Here is a 19,698-nt window from a genome sequence, read left to right on the forward strand (position 1 = left end):
CTCTACAACTGTTTGAAAAAACAGTTATGTAAACAGCACTTACAATGAGTGCCAGGTTACCTGCTTTCAAATAAAATGCAGCAATCCTTGATCATTCAAAACAGTTTCCTTTTGCATTTCAGTCAAAATTATACAAATAAATACATGATGTTTACATTAGTTATCGGAATTCTTTCAGCTTTTTGAAGGTAACATGCACTTTGGATAAAGGAAAGCTATAGACCCACTGTGGATTTCCAGATCATTGCTTAAAGTAGGAGTTCATGGTATAGGGGACAACATATAGTATAGGTTGAAGACTGGTTGACTGGCAGAAAACAGAGTGTATGCATCAATAGCTTTTTTCTGACTGGCAAGATGTTATGCAGCAAAGATCTGTGCTTCTGTCTCAGTTTTTTACAGTTTATATCACTGACTTAGCTGAAGACAATAAAGACACGGTAGCTATATTTACAGATGACACCAAGGAAGGCAGGAAAATACGTTGTGAAGGTGACATAAGGAGATTGCCAACAGATACAGATAGTTTGAGTAGGTTGGCAAAAGTCTGGCAGGTGGAGTTTAATGTGACTATATGTGAAGCTGTCCACTTGGCAAGAAGAATAAAGCAACAGAATGTTAGTCAAACAGAGAACATCTACAGAATTTGAAGCGTACACAGTGTTCCGGATGTTCAGTGTTCTAGTATATGAGTTAAAAAGGGTTAATACACAGGTACAGAGCATAATCCAGAAAGCTGCAGGTTTGCTATTCTTTATTGCAAGAGGACAGGCAAGAACGAAGAATTAAGATCACAAATAAATCATCCATGAACTTACTGAAAGACAGAGCAGGCACAATGGATTAAATGACCTACTATTTCACAAATTTTAATTTTTGAAACAAAGGAGGAAAGCTAATTGAAAAGCAAGAAGTAAATTTAACTAGATAACCAGACCATCACATTCCCAAAACCTTGCAGAACAGTTAGTTCCTTTTTCACAGAGTTAATCCACCCTTGAAACTCTTGTTTGCAGCGGCATTTTGGACTTTTAAATCAGAGTTTGCAGAAACTCTCCCATTTCTAACATCACCTAAAACAGAGTTGAATTCTATACTGCAGGCTGGAATTCCAGGTGTCCTTTAAGATTAGTAACTTCTATTTGGAGCCCATACAGTACAGAGCATAGCCCCAAAGTGAAACAGCAGCAATTACGTATAAAGCACAACTGAAAGAGTTGTGAATAGATAATCAGAACAGAACAGCAAAGCTTTCTGAGGTGGATCTTTTATTGACAGGTAGGTTACATGAAGGAATAATCCTTAAGAAACTGAACAGGAAATCTCCATGTTTGGCTTCATACTCCTCTTGACTGAGAGATCAAACACCACCAATGCAAATTTGAGTCACATTCATTCAACTCTTGACCTGAGTAATAATTGCAACATTGCAAAGCATGGAGTAAAAGCCATTGGGTGAATTAAAGCTGCAGGAGTAGACCGTGGTATTCATGAGTGGCCAATAATAGAGTCATTGGTATGGTGCTAAACGCACAAGCAGCCTATGTACTAACTTCTTCAAAGTTATTGGTCCAATTATTCATAATTGTCCAACTCCTGAGTGCCTATCAAACAGATCCTGCAATTACCTTATATCTCTTCAACTTAACAAGCCACCTACAGCCCTGCCTTCCTCTGCTCTATCTCTGATTCAACACCCTTCCTCTGCTCCAACCCGAAACTGACCCCCACACCCGCTGGACATGGCACGACTCAACACCTCTGTCACAGGAATTAGCCTGATGCCTAAGCCTCTACTGACCAAACAAACATGACAACACCACTCAGCTGGGCCAGAAACCCCGCCCACACTGACCTAGCATTAGCACTGCAACCCTTACCTGGCCCTACTGCCATCTTACCTCCAGCATACTTGGCACCTTACATCTTTCCTGGCACACTATCCCTGCCCAACTAGAGCCCTTCTGTATGGTATCTACCTTACTCAGCAACTACCCTACTTAACTGGTACCCTACTCCTGTACCCATCTGGTATCAAACCCTGCCAGCATCTTGACATCACACTTATCTTATTTAACATCAATACACCCACCTGACAGCTGCTCCAAATGGTTATAAATACCTTTAAATTTCAGAATACGTTGTGAAAGACCATTGTGAAAAGAGGTGGGGGGATGCGGTTTGCTGTCCCTCTATTTGATGCTTCGACAGAACTGCTAGACTGGAAGTACGGCTCCACATTTTTGAAAGGGTCCTGATCAGAGTCTCCTCTCTGAAATGCTGAGCTTTATTTTAATGTTTAAAATAACGGTTAGAATAGCCAATTAGGTGAGGAAAACAAGAGAAAAAAGTATATAACATAAGCGAAAGTACTCAGGAAAACAAAAGAGAAAAAATGCAATAACTCCCATGTAATATGTTGTGAAAAAATAATTTAATAGAATACAGTACAGGGCATGGAATTTCCAATAAGGAAATATGGAAATAATAATGGAGTTAAAACTTTTATCCACATAGCTATAGACCTTTAAATATATATCAAAATATCACACCTTGAAAGATAAAGACATATATGCACTCTTTTTGATAAAACTCACTTTATTCTGTAATTTAAAATAGAACAAATAAACCAGATTCCAAAAGCAGTTATACAGGGCTCATTCTGAGGTTCTCCACTGAACGACATAATTGCCTTTCATGAAATTAAAAACCTTTTACAATAATGAGATCAAAGGAGCACTGTTTCTAATTAAAAATGCCTTCATTTACCTAATACGTTGGCTCACATCTAAATCATGGTTAGTGTTAAACCATACAATGATGTTTAATGTCACCTTTAAAAGACAGCAATTTGAAGATTATCAGGCATATGCACTTTGTAACCCAACATTGGTCTTGTCTGTGGCAACAACAATAATGAAGATAGCAGGTTTTTGCAAGAACATTTATATGACAGTACATTACTGGATATTACGGTACTCACTGAAATGTACTTGGAATTGTGATAAGGCTACTGCAGACCTATGGGTTATTCATATCCCTTCATCTACACTGATTTCACGAGCCTTAGCCAAAACAATAACTTCCACATGTATGTTTCTGAACAAAATACCTTTTGGGCCCCTATAATGTCAGTGCAGCCTGATGTCTGTATTTGAAGAATGACCATGCCTCCGGTGTCCAGAAAGTTTCCTTCGAAAGTAGCTTAGATGATGAGGTTCATAGGAAGAAGGCAGGCAGTGAGAGCTATGGGTCAGGCAGAGTTAAAATGATGCCAGATATTTGTCCAATTTAAATTCTTCCCTCAATGATGCACACCATTCCTCACTTTGCACTTAGGCTTCTGCCAGAATTTTCTTTGAAGTTATGAAGTGAATGATGTCAGCCCAGGGTAATACACACTCCATTTCTTTCTTTCTTCCTATGTTCTCATGTTGAGGTATGTAACTTCTCCAAGATAAATCTCCAGTTTTAAGATTGAGAATTTAAGATAGAGAACCTTCAGTTGTAAGTCGCATCCTGTTGTCGGATAAATTAGTGTATGCAAAAACATCTCTGCTACATGTAAATAATAATTATCCACTTACACATATTCACACAAAACATTAAAAATTTGTACGTGAATCTACTTATTAGCATTAAAAAGAAGTGGAAGCAATTTTTACCAATTTGAATCAAGAATGATTGGTTATCAATGTACTTCTCACACAGAAGCAATATTTTCTGACACTATAAAAAAAAGTTAACATGGTGTTTGGCAATGCTCTTGTTTCAACTTACATATTACACATTTTGCATTGCACATTACATCTTGCCATAAATTAGTCTAGTCATTTCCAGACATATAACAAAAGAACATATTTAAGTCCTGCCACATCATTTTCTTTTACACCAGCTTCCTGGCATTAATCATAGTACCATTTTATAGCGACTTCAATAATATTTTGGTTGCAGTCATAAAAATGAAGATGGAGTATACTATTTATGTTTTTAGGTATTGTATTACTTGGCAGTTATATATAGTAACAGCTCAGCTTCATATGTATAAACAGCTTTAGGCTGTTTGTTTTAGAAATGATGACATGGAATGTTAAAGGTGGGATATGCCTTTGAACTCTATTCATTAAATGCGAAAACTCACAAGCCACAAGTCTACCTGCAATATTTTTATCTTTAGCTGGTGCTAATTAAGCCTAAACAATAAATTAGGTGATTTGGAAGCCATTTCAGCATTTCTTTCGAAGAGGAATTCCATTCTGGCAGTCAGCTTTGAAAAGAATATACAGAATATACAGAATATACACAATTACAATCTATTTGCTGTGATTTCCTATGCCTAATGTCATTTTCATGGCATAGTTGGTCTGCTATGCTGCTACCTATAAAATTCAGCTGAACTTATTTGGTGAAGACTAATGTACTGGAAGGTGCAAACAATAAGAGGCCATTCAATCAACTTGTCCATTAGAGACGATATTTCACTTTATTTCACATTGCTTCAACATCAAATAAACATCCTGTTCCCACACAGAATCCTTACAGTGTTGAAGCAGAGCATCCACCCAGATCCAGCCCCATCTCTGCAACCCCATATTTCCCATGGCTGCCTGCAGATTCATGGATACTATGGGCAATTTATCATAGCCAATGCACCTAGCCTACACGGCTATACTCTAACGTGGGAGGAAACTAGAGCACCCAGATGAACCCCACATAGACACAGGAAGCAAATTCCACACAGTTACCAGAGGGTGGAATTAAGCCCAGTTCTCTCTGCTGTGAGGCGGCAGTGCTAACCACTAAGCCACTGTGCTACACATGAAATTACTAATACCATGGCACAGATCTACATGCTGTATCCTATTCCTGGGACATGCCCAGGATCAGTGAGATTTGCTGGCTTGTATCATTTATGATGGGGGTGGTGGGAGTTGTGGGGGACAGATGGTTTACCACCTGACAGGGCTAAGAGCCAACAATACTAAGAAATGAATTGGGAGGGAGAGGCAGGCCTTTATATTCTGTGCCATTTGCCGCGAAGATAGGGAATGTATCTGTTGAATGTGACTCTGCTTTGTAATATTGAACTTGCCCTGGACTCCCACAAAGTCTCTGGTTAATAGGAGTCTAGAGGGTAGATACCCAGTGGTCTGTGCCTTTGACAATTTCCTCTGGGCTTTGCTACTGAGAAGCTGCATATTCCTCACGAGCAAGGTAAGGAAATATGGGCGTGTTTCTTTTCACGCCTACTAATTCCTATCTTTCCTGTCACTGGGGAGTCTTCTTTTCAACTGCTGCTAGCAGCTATTGCTTGGTTAAGGTCTGCTTAAAATTTAAACAATAATTTTACTGCCAAAGCAAATTACAAGTTCAAAATCGTGTAAAACTTTAAACATGCTTTCAGAAATATATTGACATTTTAAAGTAGACCAGCACAGCCATATATGAAATAATGTGATCCCTCAAAAGGATTTTCCTAATGGCTTGCAAACAATTAGTGGAATCTTTCCAATAAAACAAAACAGCAAAAATGCAAATTTTTTCAATTAACTCTGATTGTTCTCCACCTTGCCTGATCAATTCAATTTTACACTTTAACCTGCTTAATGCCAACTCCTCAGGGTTTTCATTTTCATTCTAAACCACTCATTGAAAATTTTATTCTGCTCTCCCAGTGTCTCTGGGCTAAAACTTTGATATTTCTGGTCATGGGAGTCATGAATCATGATCTGCCTACAGCTATTCAGATTGATGGGGTGTAATATTTAAACTTGGTGGACCCATTTTGTTTTAATTGGCCTGAGTGACTCCTGCATTGGCTTCTGTTCTTTTATGCTGCCTGTAGTATCTGAATGCAGCAAGGGATTGATAGAATGGAAGCAGTACTGTTAAGGAGGCAGAAGCTGGCACATGGCACAACCCACCTGTTGGTCTTACATGAATACACTGAATATTACTTGTGCATATGGCCAGTAAGAAAAATACCTCAGTCCTGTAGGAGATAAGAGCCAGAAATCCTCAAGGTCCCAACTCTCAGAAGGGAGAAGGTAAATAGGAAAGTCATCTTCTGAAATTGAGACCTGGTTCCTGTCAGCAGTGCTACAAAATATCTAATGACCTCGGTGGATTGTCAAGGTTATTTTCACATTATATGTCCTTCCGATCAGACATCAGCTTCTCTTGCCACTAAAGGCGACAAGCCCTCACTACTCACTTAACAGCACTGCAGCCACTCAGAATTCCGACCAAGCCTTCAAAAACTCCATATCAACCTTACAAATGTTCTAACAGTAACAGACTCTTACATAGTTGATTGACAACGATGGAAAAGTGGACCATGGTGTAATGGAGAGGAATGATCTCTGAACGATATTGACAGGGGAGGTGAAAGGTATACATGTTTGTGTTGAAGTCAAGGAGAACCTATTGCTGTTCTCGGAAGAAAGGGAAGGAAGGGTAGATGCATGGATAGAATTGTTGGAAATGTGTTGGACATTGCTAAGGGTCCTGTCAATAAAGGTGGGGCGATGTCCTCTGTTGGGAAAGAAGAAAGAGTTGCCAAAAACACCTTTGTGGAAGGTGCATCATGGAACAGATACAACAGGAATGGAAATACTAGAAGAATGGAATGGAATCCTTCCACGATGCAAGTGCTATCTCACAGATAACTGTGGGAGTTGGTAGGTTTGGAATGATATTAGCAAACAGCCTACCTCCAAAAATGCAGACAGAGAAGACTAGGAAGGGAAGGGAGGAGTCAGTGACAGATCAGATGAAGTTCAGAGAAGGATGAATATCGGAAGCAAAGTTTTTTTTCAATTCTGGATGAGAGCAGAAAGTAGTACCGATGAGCTCTGTATTCAGGAAAGACCTGTGGGAGTGGAACTTAGTAGGACTGCAACAAAGAATTTTCCACATGCTAATTTTTTTGCACTTCTACCCTCATCCTTTTCCCTCCTTCCCAGAACAATGATAGCAGTACTCTTTGTCCTCACTGTCCATATCACCTGCCCTGCATTTAAAAAGATATTCCTCACTGAATCCATCCCCTCCAGCAGGACCCTACCACAAAAACCTCCTTCCCCTGCCTTCTTTGTCAACATTTCAAAGGGGCCATTCCCTTCTTGACATCCTAATCCACTTCTCCATCACATACAAAACCTCTTATCCACTCCATAGTGCCTTCCCATACAAACACAGGAAGTGTAACACTTAACACTTTGCCTCGTCCCACTTCCCTATCCATGGCCACAAGCACACATTCCAGATGAAGCAGCAATTTACATGTACTTCTTTAAATTTTGTCTTGTGTAGCTGCAGCTCAATGTGACCAAGCACAAATTAGGTAATTGCTTTGTGGAATGCCTCTGTTCTGTCTTCAAGAATGACCCAGACCTTCTGGACCTTACCAGTTAAACGCACCTTCTTGCTTTCTTGCCAGCATTTCTGTCCTAGGCCTGATGCAGTGTTCCAGCAAAGCTCAATGCAATCAGAGGAGACAAAGATGAAATCAACTCATGAGGTCTATAGATGCGATGGCTGTCTGCACCTAAATGTGCATGGACCCAATTTTACACTTCTGTTGGAACCAAGCATAAGACAGAATGTATCAGAGATAATGGGAACTGCAGATGCTGGAGAATCCAAGATAACAAAGTGTGGAGCTGGATGAACACAGCAGGCCAAGCAGCATCTCAGGAGCACAAAAGCTGATGTTTCGGGCCTAGACCCTTCATCAGAGAGGATGAAGGGTCTAGGCCCGAAATGTCAGCTTTTGTGCTCCTGAGATGCTGCTTGGCCTGCTGTGTTCATCCAGCTCCACACTTTGTTATATAAGACAGAATGTACTTGTTTCATAAATCTTCTCAATTTTCAGCACGCCTTCGTCCTACTTTTTGATATGACGAGCAAGCTGATGAAAGTGTTTCTCAACATCTTAATTCTGATCCTATTCTTCTCATTTCATATCAACCTTCCCATACTGAGTTGCTGCTGCAGGCATAAGGAAACAGTATCACCAGTAAGCTCCCCTCCAAGCCACATACCATCCTGACCTGGAACTATATCACCATTCCTCCCCTGTCACAGAATCAAAATCTTACAACTCATTTCTGAACAACATTGTGGGTGTACCTACACCGTGTGGAACTGCAATGATTCAAAAAACACAGTCCAATCCAATAGCAGCATCCTCTGTCACGCCACCTTGCCCTGCAATGAGGTGTTAATCACTCAATACCAGCTCTGCTGGATGCAACATGTTCTCCATGTACTTGGCTCCATAATCCCAGAACATTCCTCTATTTAGACCTCAGTTATGACAGGAGACACCAGGGCGACAGCAGAAATCATTTAGCAATCTCCCAAAGCATCCCTGACAAGGCACTAATTTGTCTGCCGACTCATGGGAAACCCTGGCTTATGCCTGACCAAAATGAAGAAATCTTGATGGGGAGGGCACATTGAGATACCTGTTTTGGAATGTGCAATAAACGAGTTGAAAGGACAAATCCAAACAACCCATCTACCCAGCCTTCCAAGCATCATCGTCCCCAGATGTTGCAGATTTTGCAATAGACTTATTAGCCATTACAGATCCCATTGAACCAAAGTGGAGACAAGTCATCTTTAATCCTCAGAGATTAGTGAAGAAGGAAGAAGCCTGTGGTTGCAGTATGCGCAATTTACAAGATTCAATACAAAAAGTTATCAAGCCCTCTTTATCACATTTCCCAAGCCCAAGGCTTTACCACTCATGTACACAAAGGTAAAGGAGTTGGCAATGCAACAACCTGTAAGTCCCCCTGAGGTCACACAGCATTTAGACTTGAAATAGCATACATAATCATATAAAGATTGATCTCACGTAAATGTCAACACCCAACCTCTGGCCAAAATGCCATTCATTTTTCATATACATTACGATAATTTGGCCCCAAGTTTTAGCTTAAAAATCTAATCTCTCTGTATTTAACACCTGTTCACCTCATGAATCAAACTGTCCTTGGTGCACATTTGCTGGGTGGAATTATAGGGAAGTACTCCACTGAGGGAACTTTTCACCTTCTGTGTTGTTGCATGACATTATATAATATTCACCTCATAACATACCATTTATGATAGAATTTCAAGTCATATAACACTATGATATCAAGAAGAAATGGTAGTTACATAGCATGTTCAAACTTAAAGTCAATGAGATCACAGAGCAAAGAAATAATCGAACAGCAGTTAGCGATTCAAGGTATCAGCAAGGAACATTAAGAAGCTGTCTAACATCTTAGGCAAGATAACAAAATGTGGATCTGGATGAATACAGCAGGCCAAGCAGCATCTTCAGAGCACAAAAGCTGACATTTCGGGCCTAGACTTCTGTCTGTAAATGAATGTGTAAATAGATGAAAGCCTAGCTGTGGCTGTAGGTGGAAGACAACATTACAAATTAGGGGAATTTAAATTGTCAGAATGAATTCTGTGGTTCTCAAAACCTCTGATTTCTCCTGACCAAACCTTCGCCATGAACAAGCAAGAAAATTAGGCACTGCAGATTCCAAAGTCAGCCAAGGATGGTGTACCAGGTTTACGAAGAGAAATTATTTTCCACAATGAGAGAAGACCGAGATTTCACAGTATATCCGAGAAGTACTTGGTGACAGGCTTATCACATTTCAGTGGTTTAAAATCAAAAAATCAACAATGAATGGGTACAAATTGTCCTCTGTTGGGAAGAATGATGAGACTCCAATGAATTTTGCCAGCCAGTTAAATGATAAGAAAAGTCGGAGACATAAGCGTTGGTGAAGGAAACTGGCCGTGAAGAAATAGACTCACAGTTGTACAATTGTGTACTTCTGATGGGACAACTTTTAACAATGAAAATACATTAGATTGGTGTTCAGATATTAATGTCTGTATCCACAGATGTAAGATATTACATACTTATAAATTTTAAAGAATTAATTTGAAATACTTTGGCTCCTTTTGCATCAGTTTTGGGAATGGAATTGATGATAATGTTCTTAGACCTGACAGATATACAACTTTGATAAGACTGAATGGTTTTCAACCACTCTCAATGACACTCTTGCAAAAGTTGAGGCCTTACTTTGACAAAAAAGTTGGTCTTAGAAACTTGAAGTTTGCATATGCATGATATATCATTATGCCTCTTTGCCACTAAATCAAAAATCTTGCAATACCCTTCTTAATAGCACTGGGGATTTGGACTGCTGTGGGTCAACATATTGGCTCATATCTTCTCAAGTGGAATTAAGGATGGACAATGAACGCTGGCCTTGCCAGCAACTTCCACATCCCAAGAATAAATAAATTAAAACAAATATATTCAACTGAGTGTCTGGAACATTTGTGCATTCATTCAGGAAAGCATATCAAAGAGCATTCAAATAAATTATGTTGTACTACAAAATTACTTTTCATAAAGCCAGTACATACATTTTTGTATATGATTATAGCACAACTTCCAGGAGCGATTGATAATGCTTGTCATTTTCAATCAACTGTTAGTTAGTTTTAGTACTGCTGTATCAATCTGCCTAACTGATCTGTTGTGACAGCGTATGCAAATTCATGTATTAAATAATCATTAACATGTAACTTCTATTTACCTCCTGGAAAAAAAAAGCTGTACGAGCAGAAGCAGCTGACAAAATAGTGTGCTGCTGCATAAAAGTTAGAGCTATTTATGAAAAGCAAAAGATTCTACTTGAAGCTACTAAGAGAAAGAATATCGCAGTGCCTTATATAATACTGAATTAATGTTGATTAACTACAGAATCAAAATTCCAGAAGGAGCTCTTTTATCGTATTCTTTTATGGAATGCTAGCAGCTATCACTCAAGGAAGTAGCGAGGGTATACAGTAGAGTCATAGAATCCCTATGATGTAGGGATTTGGCCCATTAATCCACACTGACCCTTTGAAGAACCTCCCATCCAGATTCGCTCCCCCCCCACCCTATCCCTGTAATCCTGCATTTTCCATACCTCTTTGAATTACAGGTATCCATAGACTGTTGGATGTGTACAGCGTAGAAGGCTGCCATTTGGCACATTACACTAAACATCAAAGATCTAACCACACTGTTCCTTGCAGATCATAGATAGGCTATGGTGAGCAATTTGTCTCAGGATTCCCAGCCTCTGACCTGCTCTTGTCGCCACATCATTTACATTGTTAGTCCAGGTCAATTTGTGGTCAATGGTAACCCTCACAAAGTTAATAGCAGAAGATTCAGGGGTAGTATTGTCATTGAAAATCAAGGGTACATGATGAGATTGTCCCTTGTTGGATATGATCATTGTCTGATTCTTGTAGGACAAAACTGGTACTTGCCACTTATCAATCAAAATACAAAAGTTGTTTAAAACATGGTCACAGATTGCTTCAGTATCTGAGAAATCTTGAACATTGTTGAATATATTTCTGTCATCAACAAACATCCCCTTTTATGATCTTATGATGGGGGGAAGATTGTTGAGATGAAGCAGCTAAAAATGGTTCGGCCGAGGACTCTGCCCTGACGAACTCCAACAACAATGTCCTGTTATTGAGATTATTAGCCTCCAACAACCACAATCATTTTACTTTGTGCTGGGTATGACTCTGAGCAGCGGAGAGCTTTACCCCTGGCTCAAATTATCATCAATTTTGTTCAGGCTGCTGTTGCCACATTCAGTAAATACTGCCTTGGGATCAAGGACAATCACTCTCATTTTATCTGTCGGGTTCAGCTTTGTCCCTGCTTGGATCAAGGCTGTAAAGATGTCAGAAGGAGAATGTGTTTTTGGCAGAACTCAAAATAGGTAGTTAGTACAGGATATTGCTGTTAAAAATGCCACAAAACAGCGATGTCATTGACACCTTTCATCACTTTGCTGATGATTGAGAATAAACTGATAGGGCAGAAATTGGCCAGATTTGTTTTAGGGCTTACTGTTTGTAAATAGGATTTATCTGAGTAATTTGTCAGGTAGATGTTAGCTCAACTGCAACAGCTTGGTCAAGGACTTCTGAGGAAGGGTCGCCAGACTTGAAATGTTAATTCTGATTTTGATTCACAGGTGCTGCTGAGCTTTCCCAGCAACTTCTGTTTTTGGCCAGGGACTTGGTCAGTTCTGGAGAACCAGCTGCCAGTAATATTGCCAGAATATTGTCAGGGCCCTCAGGTTTGCAATATCCAATGCAGTCATTCATATGTCTCTTGTGTTGACAAGAATTAATTGAATTGGTAGAAGTTTGTGTATGTGTTGCTGGAAACATCAAAGGGGAGGCCAGAATGGATCACTACCCAAGCTACTGAAGGCAAGAATGGAAGCATATGGCAGATAAGTGCTTGGCTAAAGAATTGATGGAGGAGGCAGGAATTCAGATTCTTGGGTCATTGGGACTTTTTCTACGGCAGAGGTGACCTGTTCAAGAGGGACAGGTTGCACTGAACTGGAGGGAGACCATTATCCTGGCTGGCAGATTTGCTAGTGCTACAAGGGAGGGTTTATTGGCGGGGGGCTGGGATCTTCAGCAGCAGGGGGGCAAGTGCGAGGCTGGAGGGAGATACGGTAATCAGAAATAGCAAGTTGAAGAGATAGGGTCCAGTTGGAACATGACAGGGAGCGAGGAATGCCTGTTGGATTAAGTTTAAATGCAAGAAGGCTGACAGGTAAGTCCGATAAGTTCAGGGTGTGGATAGGTATGTGGGACTGGGATATTATAGCCATTACAGAAACATGGCTAAGAGAGGGACAGGACGTCAGCTTTTGTGCTCCTGAGATGCTGCTTGGCCTGCTGTGTTCATCCAGCCTCACATTTTATTATCTTGGATTCTCCAGCATCTGCAGTTCCCATTATCTCAGAGGGACAGGACTGACAGCTTAATATGCCATGGTAGAGGTGCTATAGGTGGGATAGAGGTGGAGGAAAGAGGGGAGGGGGTGTTACGTTTTTGATTACGCGGCGTATCACAGCAGTATTCATAGATGAAATAACTGAGGGATCATCCAGTGAGGTTTTGTGGATGGAGCTAAGATGGGGATGGTGATGTTATTGGGATTGTATTAAAGAACTCCAAATACACAATGGGAATTAGACGAACAATTATGCAGGGAGACTGGGGAGACCTGCTGGAGCAATAAGGTTGTCACAGTGGGGGATTTTAATCTTCCTTACATAGATTGAGGTTGGCATAGTTTTAAGGGCTTAGTTGGGGTGGAATTTGTTAAGTGTGTTCAGGAGAGTTTCCTCAAGCAGTATATAGAGGATCCTACTCGGAAAGGGGCAAAACTCAACCTAACCTTGTGAAACAGGGCAGGACAGGTGACACAGGTGACGGCGGGGTGGGGTGGGACATTTTGGGATCAGTGACCATAGTTTGAGTAATTTTAAAATAGATATGGAAAGGGATAAAACTGCTCCACAGGTTCCAGTTCTAAACTGGGGAAAGGCAACTTTCAATGGAATTAGGCAGGATCTTGCAGGAATTGATCAGAGTAGTTTTGATGGTAGGAAAATGGATCTCTGGTAGGTGGGAGACCTTTAAAAGAGTGACAGCCGGAGTTCAAGGACTGTATGTTCCTGTGAGGGTGAAGGGCAAGGTTGGCAGGAGTAGGTAGCTCTGGTGACAAGAGATATTGAGGCTTTGACAAGAAAAAAGGAGTCATGGCTCAGGTACAGGCAGCTGGGATCAAGGGAATCCCTGGAGATATATAGGGGATACAGGAGTTTATTGAAGAAGTAAATCAGGAGGGTGAAAATGAGGCACAAGAGAGCCTTGGCTGAGAAGATTGGAGTGAATCCAAAAAGATTTTTTCAGTATATTTACGGTAAAAGAATAACTAGAGAGACAGATGGACCCCTTAAGGACTAAAGTGGACACATATGTGTGGAGCCACAGGAGATGGGCAAGGTCCTCACTGAATATTTCTCCCCTATGTTTACCTCAGAGAAAGACATGAAGACTTGGGAACTTATGGATGTTAGTGGTGATATCTTGAAGACAGTCCATCACAGTAGAAGAGATGTTGAATATATGAGAAGGTATGAAGGTAGACCAATCCCCTGGGCCTGACCAGATATGTCCAAGACCCCTCAAGAGGCTAGAGAAGAAATTGCGGGAGCCCTGGCTGTTATATTTGCATCATTGTTAGCCGTGGGTGGTCCCAGAAGGGAGGGTACCACATGTTGTGTCCTAATTCATGACGGGCTGCAAAAGAAAAAACCCTGGGAATTATAGATCAGTATGCCTAACATCAGTAGTAGGTAAGTTATTTGACAAAATTCTGAGGAATAAGATATACATGCCTTTGGAAAGATAGGGTTTGATTAGGAGTAGTCAGCATGGCTTTATGGATAAGAAATCATGCCTTACAAATTTGTTAGAGTTCTTTGATGAAGTGACCAGGAAGGTTGATGAGGGCAGGGCAGTAGATGTAGTCTATGTGGATTTCAGGAAGGCCTTTAATAAGGTTCCACATGGTGGACCACTCTGGAAGATTAGATTCCAAGGAATCCAGGGAGAGCTGGCAAATTGGATAGACAATTAGCTTGATGGGAGGAAGTAGAAGGTAATAGTGGAAAGACGCTTGTCAGACAGGAGGCCTGTGACTAGTGGTGTGCCTCAGGGGTCGGTGCTGGCCCCTTTTGCTGTTTGTTATCTATATCAATGATTTGGATAAGAATGTACGAGGCATGATTAGTAAGTTTGCATACAACGTTAAAATAGGAGGTATCGTAAACAGTGAGGAAGGTTATCAGAACTTACAGCAGGATCTTGATCAGCTGGGGAAGAGAGCTGAGAAATGGCAAATGGAGTTTAATATAGATAAGCATGAGGCGTTGCATTTTGGAAAGTCAAATCAAAGTAGGAGTTTCATGGTGAATGATAAGGCCTTAAGGAGTGTAGTGGAACAAAGGGACATTAGACTTCAAGTGCCTGGTTCTCTGAAAGTGGAGTCACGGGTAGACAGGTCAGTGAAGAAGGCTTTTGGCACACTGGCCTTCATCAGTCAGGGCTTTGAGAATAGAAGTTGGGAAGTTACATTGCAGTTGTACAGGATGATGGTGAGGTCACAATTGGAGTATTGTGTCCAGTTTTGGTCACCTTGCTATAGAAAGCTTATTATAAACTGGAAAGAGTGCAAAAGAAGCTTACAACAATGTTGCCAGGACTGAAGCGACTAAGTTATAGTGAGAACTTGGACAAGCTAGGACATTTTTCTTTCGAGTGTAGGAGATTGAGGGGGTGTCATATTAGGAGTGTATAAGATCATGAGAGGCATGGATAGTGTGCACTCAGTCTTTTCTCCAGAGTTGGGAAATTGAGGCCGAGACAGCACCAGTTTAAGGTAAAAAAGCAAAGAAGAAATGGGAACCCCAGGGGCAACTTTTGTACACAGAAGGTGGTGCGCATATGGAATGAGCTGCCAGCAGAAGTGGTTGACGCAGGTACATTTACAACATTTAAAAGGCATTTGGACAGATACATGGACAGGAAAGGTTTAGAGGATATGGGCCATTTGCAGGGAAATGGGGTTAGCATGGATGGGAATTTTGGTCAGTATGGACCAGTTTGGGCTGAAGGGCCTTTCGGGCTCTTATGACTGTATGACTCTAAATGCTCAACGTTCTAAGTAATGGTCAAATACTTCTGTCTTGCCATTTCGATAGATGTACTGAACTTCCCCATGAATGAAATTGGAATTTTCTTAGCCTCTTCCACTAGTTACTATTCATTCCTGGATATGGGATGTCTGCAGCACTTTGATCTGTTTCTGGTGGATTCACTTAGCTTTATTGTTTGAGCGTTGGTTTGCTGTTTGCTATTCTGTCCATGATGGCAGGGCCAAATGAGTAATCCAGCCAGGTCCCCCGCTCCAATCTTTCTCTGCAATGGAGAGCTTTCTTTCAAGTATTTACCTGATTCCTTCCCAAAAGCCATGTTTTGGGTTTGACTCCAACACCCATTCAAGCTGCATTCCAGAGCACAAGAACTCTCTTCATTAGAAAGTTCTACCAATTAAATCAACATGTTGTGCTTCTAAATCCTTCTATCAATGGAAAGGCATACTTTGCTGCCCTAAGTTTAGACCCTTTATGATTTTGAAAATTTTTATCAAATCTCCTTTCAGTTTTATCTGCTTTACAAAGAGTAAACTAAGATTCTCCATCTATCTATATGACAAACATCCCTCCTAATTTGATTGTTTATATCAGTACTTTTGGCATCCACTCTAAGAGCTTAAACTTATTGATAAAATATAGTATACAAATTTGGCCACAATATTTCAGATATGGCTAGACTGGTGTTTTATAAACCTCATCAAAACTTCCTTGCTTCGTATTCCAAGGTCCAAATACTCACCTCAAACCAGGGAAGTGTGAGTTGAACCCTTCAGCAACTTCCAAAATCAGCATCTACCTTTAAATCCTATCATCCCCGTATTTTGTTCCTGAGAGATTCTAGAGCTTTGAACCTCAGTAGAACATTCATAATAAGCTCAGCTATAATAACCAGCCTTGGGAAATCTAAACGTAGATTCTGTTGAAATTGAAAAATTAGTTGCTCTTTACTCAAGTTACAGATGGGGTTTAATTTTCATTTTAAAACTGTAAAGCCGAAAATCAATGGAATAGAGAAGCTATTTAATTATTTTTTATTTGCAACACTGGGTGAATTTTTGTAAAGCTAAATATCTTCTGACATTTAAATTGTCACATTTTGGACTGCAGTTATCTACATGCACATGTCTACGGTTTTGAATGCATTGTGACACTTTCTTCAATGGGAAAATGAATCAACTTACCTTCAAAGGACAAAGTCTTCTGGTGTATGACTACATTGAAAACACATCTAGATGATGAGACTGGTTGTAATGAAGATATTTGAAATGATCAAACATTTAATACTTACCTATCAAAATGTCCCTGACTCCTCAGGAGGTTTTCCTTGTAATCATGAACTTTTCTTCAACAATAGAACTCAAATTAGCTGCTCACCTGAAAATGGTGACTTTGAGATACATGCACATTACAAATCAAGGTTCTTTTAATCTGCATAAAGGCCACATGAAAATACTGCAGGTTGATAAGGAAGAGGGAATCTGTTTCTACAGCAAAAAGAACCTTAACTCATCAACTTTCTTAATCGCATTCTCACCTGCATCAGGGCCCTACATGCTTTTTAAACCATTTTTCAATGTGCCCTTTTACCTTTAATAATTTGTGCTCATATTTACTGCCAATTTATTGAAGAGTACTCATTTCACATTGTGTTCCTTGCTCATACCTATGTAAACCCATTTTCTCTGTAAATTTTTTAAGAGAAGGATAATATATTGCTCAAAATCTTCCTCAGTCTTCTTCCTGCTTCCTCTCCTGCTTCCTCTCCTGCTTCTAGTTCACCATTACAATGAAAGATAAAGGAATCCTGAGCAGCCTTGGGATTTCTCAGTCCCTCCAACCATTAAAAACATGGTGGTGACTGTGGAGAAAATAAAGCAGAACAATATACCATCGTCCACAAAACTTTCCAGCTCCAGAAACATTTGACAAAGTGCCTGCCCCTTTTCATGCCTAACTTGCACCACTCTCAGCTCATCTTTGGAGTACAAAGTTTCAGAATCTGGTTCAGTTTGAACCTCAATATGCAGTATAGAATCCCTACAGTGTGGAAGCAGGCCGTTTGGCTCATCTTGTCCACACTGACTCGCCAAAAAGCATCCCACCCCCACCCACATCCTGTAACCCTGCAGTTCCCATGTCTTGTCCTCCTAGCCTGCACATCGTAAACACGATGTGAATTTAACATGGCCAATCCACGTACCCTGCATTCTTTAGACTATGGGAGGAAACCGGAGCACCTGGAGGAAACCCACGCAGACACAGGGAGGATATGCAAACTCCACGCAGTCGCTTGAAGCTGGAATTAAACCCAGGTCCTTGGTGCTTTAAGGCAGCAGTGCTAACCACTGAGCCATCATATCACATGTTAGAAGCATCAGTTTCAGAAATCATTACTCATGTCTGCTTTCCTCATACAAAGGTAGTTCAATGAACTTCAATTGGGCTTGGTAGTACAATGCAGGAGGACCAGCACGTGATCAGGAACTTGGCTTAATTCATTATGAGATGAAACAGTAGCAGAATTGGCTTCAGCTTTTATCTGCATATTAGGACATTCAACAACATTTGGTATCTTCATCACGGACATGTTAATATCATGGACAAGTCTCAGCACCTTTCCATTAAGCCCTTCAAAAGACCAGCAGCTGTAGACCAAAAGTGGTTCCAGAGACTGAACAACATTAACTAAATGCAATAACTGATACACATTCTTACTGAAGTGTCAATCAGTATACAAACCTCCAAAGACCGCAAGGAAGTGAGTCACTAGTTAGCAGTACACAAGCTCAGCATTTTCTCCTTGCTTAATATAAACAACATAAGTCAAAGAAGATGACACTGATCAAATTCAACAAGTGGAATGCTGTACAACACAAGGACAAAATCACAATGTTCATTCATTTGCCATCCAGTACCATATGCTGTTTGAAGGAACTAGAAGGCGAGAGAGGAAGTTCAGTAATAATGGGAACTGCAGATGCTGGAGAATCCAAGATAACAAAGTGTGGAGCTGGATGAACACAGCAGGCCAAGCAGCATCTCAGGAGCACAAAAGCTGACGTTTCGGGCCTAGACCCTTCATCAGAGACCATTTGATGAAGGGTCTAGGCCCGAAACGTCAGCTTTTGTGCTCCTGAGATGCTGCTTAGCCTGCTGTGTTCATCCAGCTCCACACTTTGTATTCAGAGGAAGTTCAGTAGTTTTGTTCTGAATAGCCTCTGATCAACCATGTTTATATATCTACTAATGCTGGATGGGTCTAACCAATATTTTGGCTTAACCACAGTTAGGTAACTCCAAGAAGGTTGCACATAGGCAATGGAAGTTCCTTGTATCTAATCATACCTTTCCACAAGGAAATAGAGCCCTTGTCTGTGGTCCCCAACAAAAGATGATTGTGGTGGATATGTGACATGCCAGGTGACAGGGAAGGTCAGGGGATGTTTATGGCCAAGACTTTGAAATTAGGCAGTACATTTACTTTCTTTCCAATCTGAAACATAGGAAAATACGCTAATATTATGCAGACACAATTGGCTGTAGACAAGGCTAGTGAGTAGGACCAATAGCCTGAAATATAGACGAGCTTGTGTGACCATACAACTTGTAAATGACAAGTTGGAATTGAGCTATTTTACATTGCGTCAATGAGTGCATGTATTATTATATATATATCCTCAACTGCACAGATACAGCATTGACAATGATCATTGCAATACCAGCCCATAGAAAACATGTTATGGCATTAAACTTGTCTTTTGGTGAGCTAAACCTTGTCTGGTCCACGTATGCTAATTTATTTATACATTTTTTTAAAGGCAGGAAAGGAACTGACTATCATACAGTGGACCAAAACCTCTCAGCTGAAGTCTGCTGCTAAACAGGATCACAAAGGAAATTTATAAGCATGTTCCTGCATAGAAGGAATTAACATGGATATTTAATGATCCCATCGCAAAGTAAAATTCCACCCTTGGACAACTGCCTGTGTGGAGTTTGCATGTTCTCCCCGTGTCTGCGTGGGTTTTCTCTGGGTGCTCTGGTTGCCTCTGACAGTCCAAA

The sequence above is a fragment of the Stegostoma tigrinum genome, chromosome 6, assembly GCF_030684315.1.
Source record: "Stegostoma tigrinum isolate sSteTig4 chromosome 6, sSteTig4.hap1, whole genome shotgun sequence".
NCBI classification, from domain to species: Eukaryota; Metazoa; Chordata; class Chondrichthyes; order Orectolobiformes; family Stegostomatidae; genus Stegostoma; species Stegostoma tigrinum.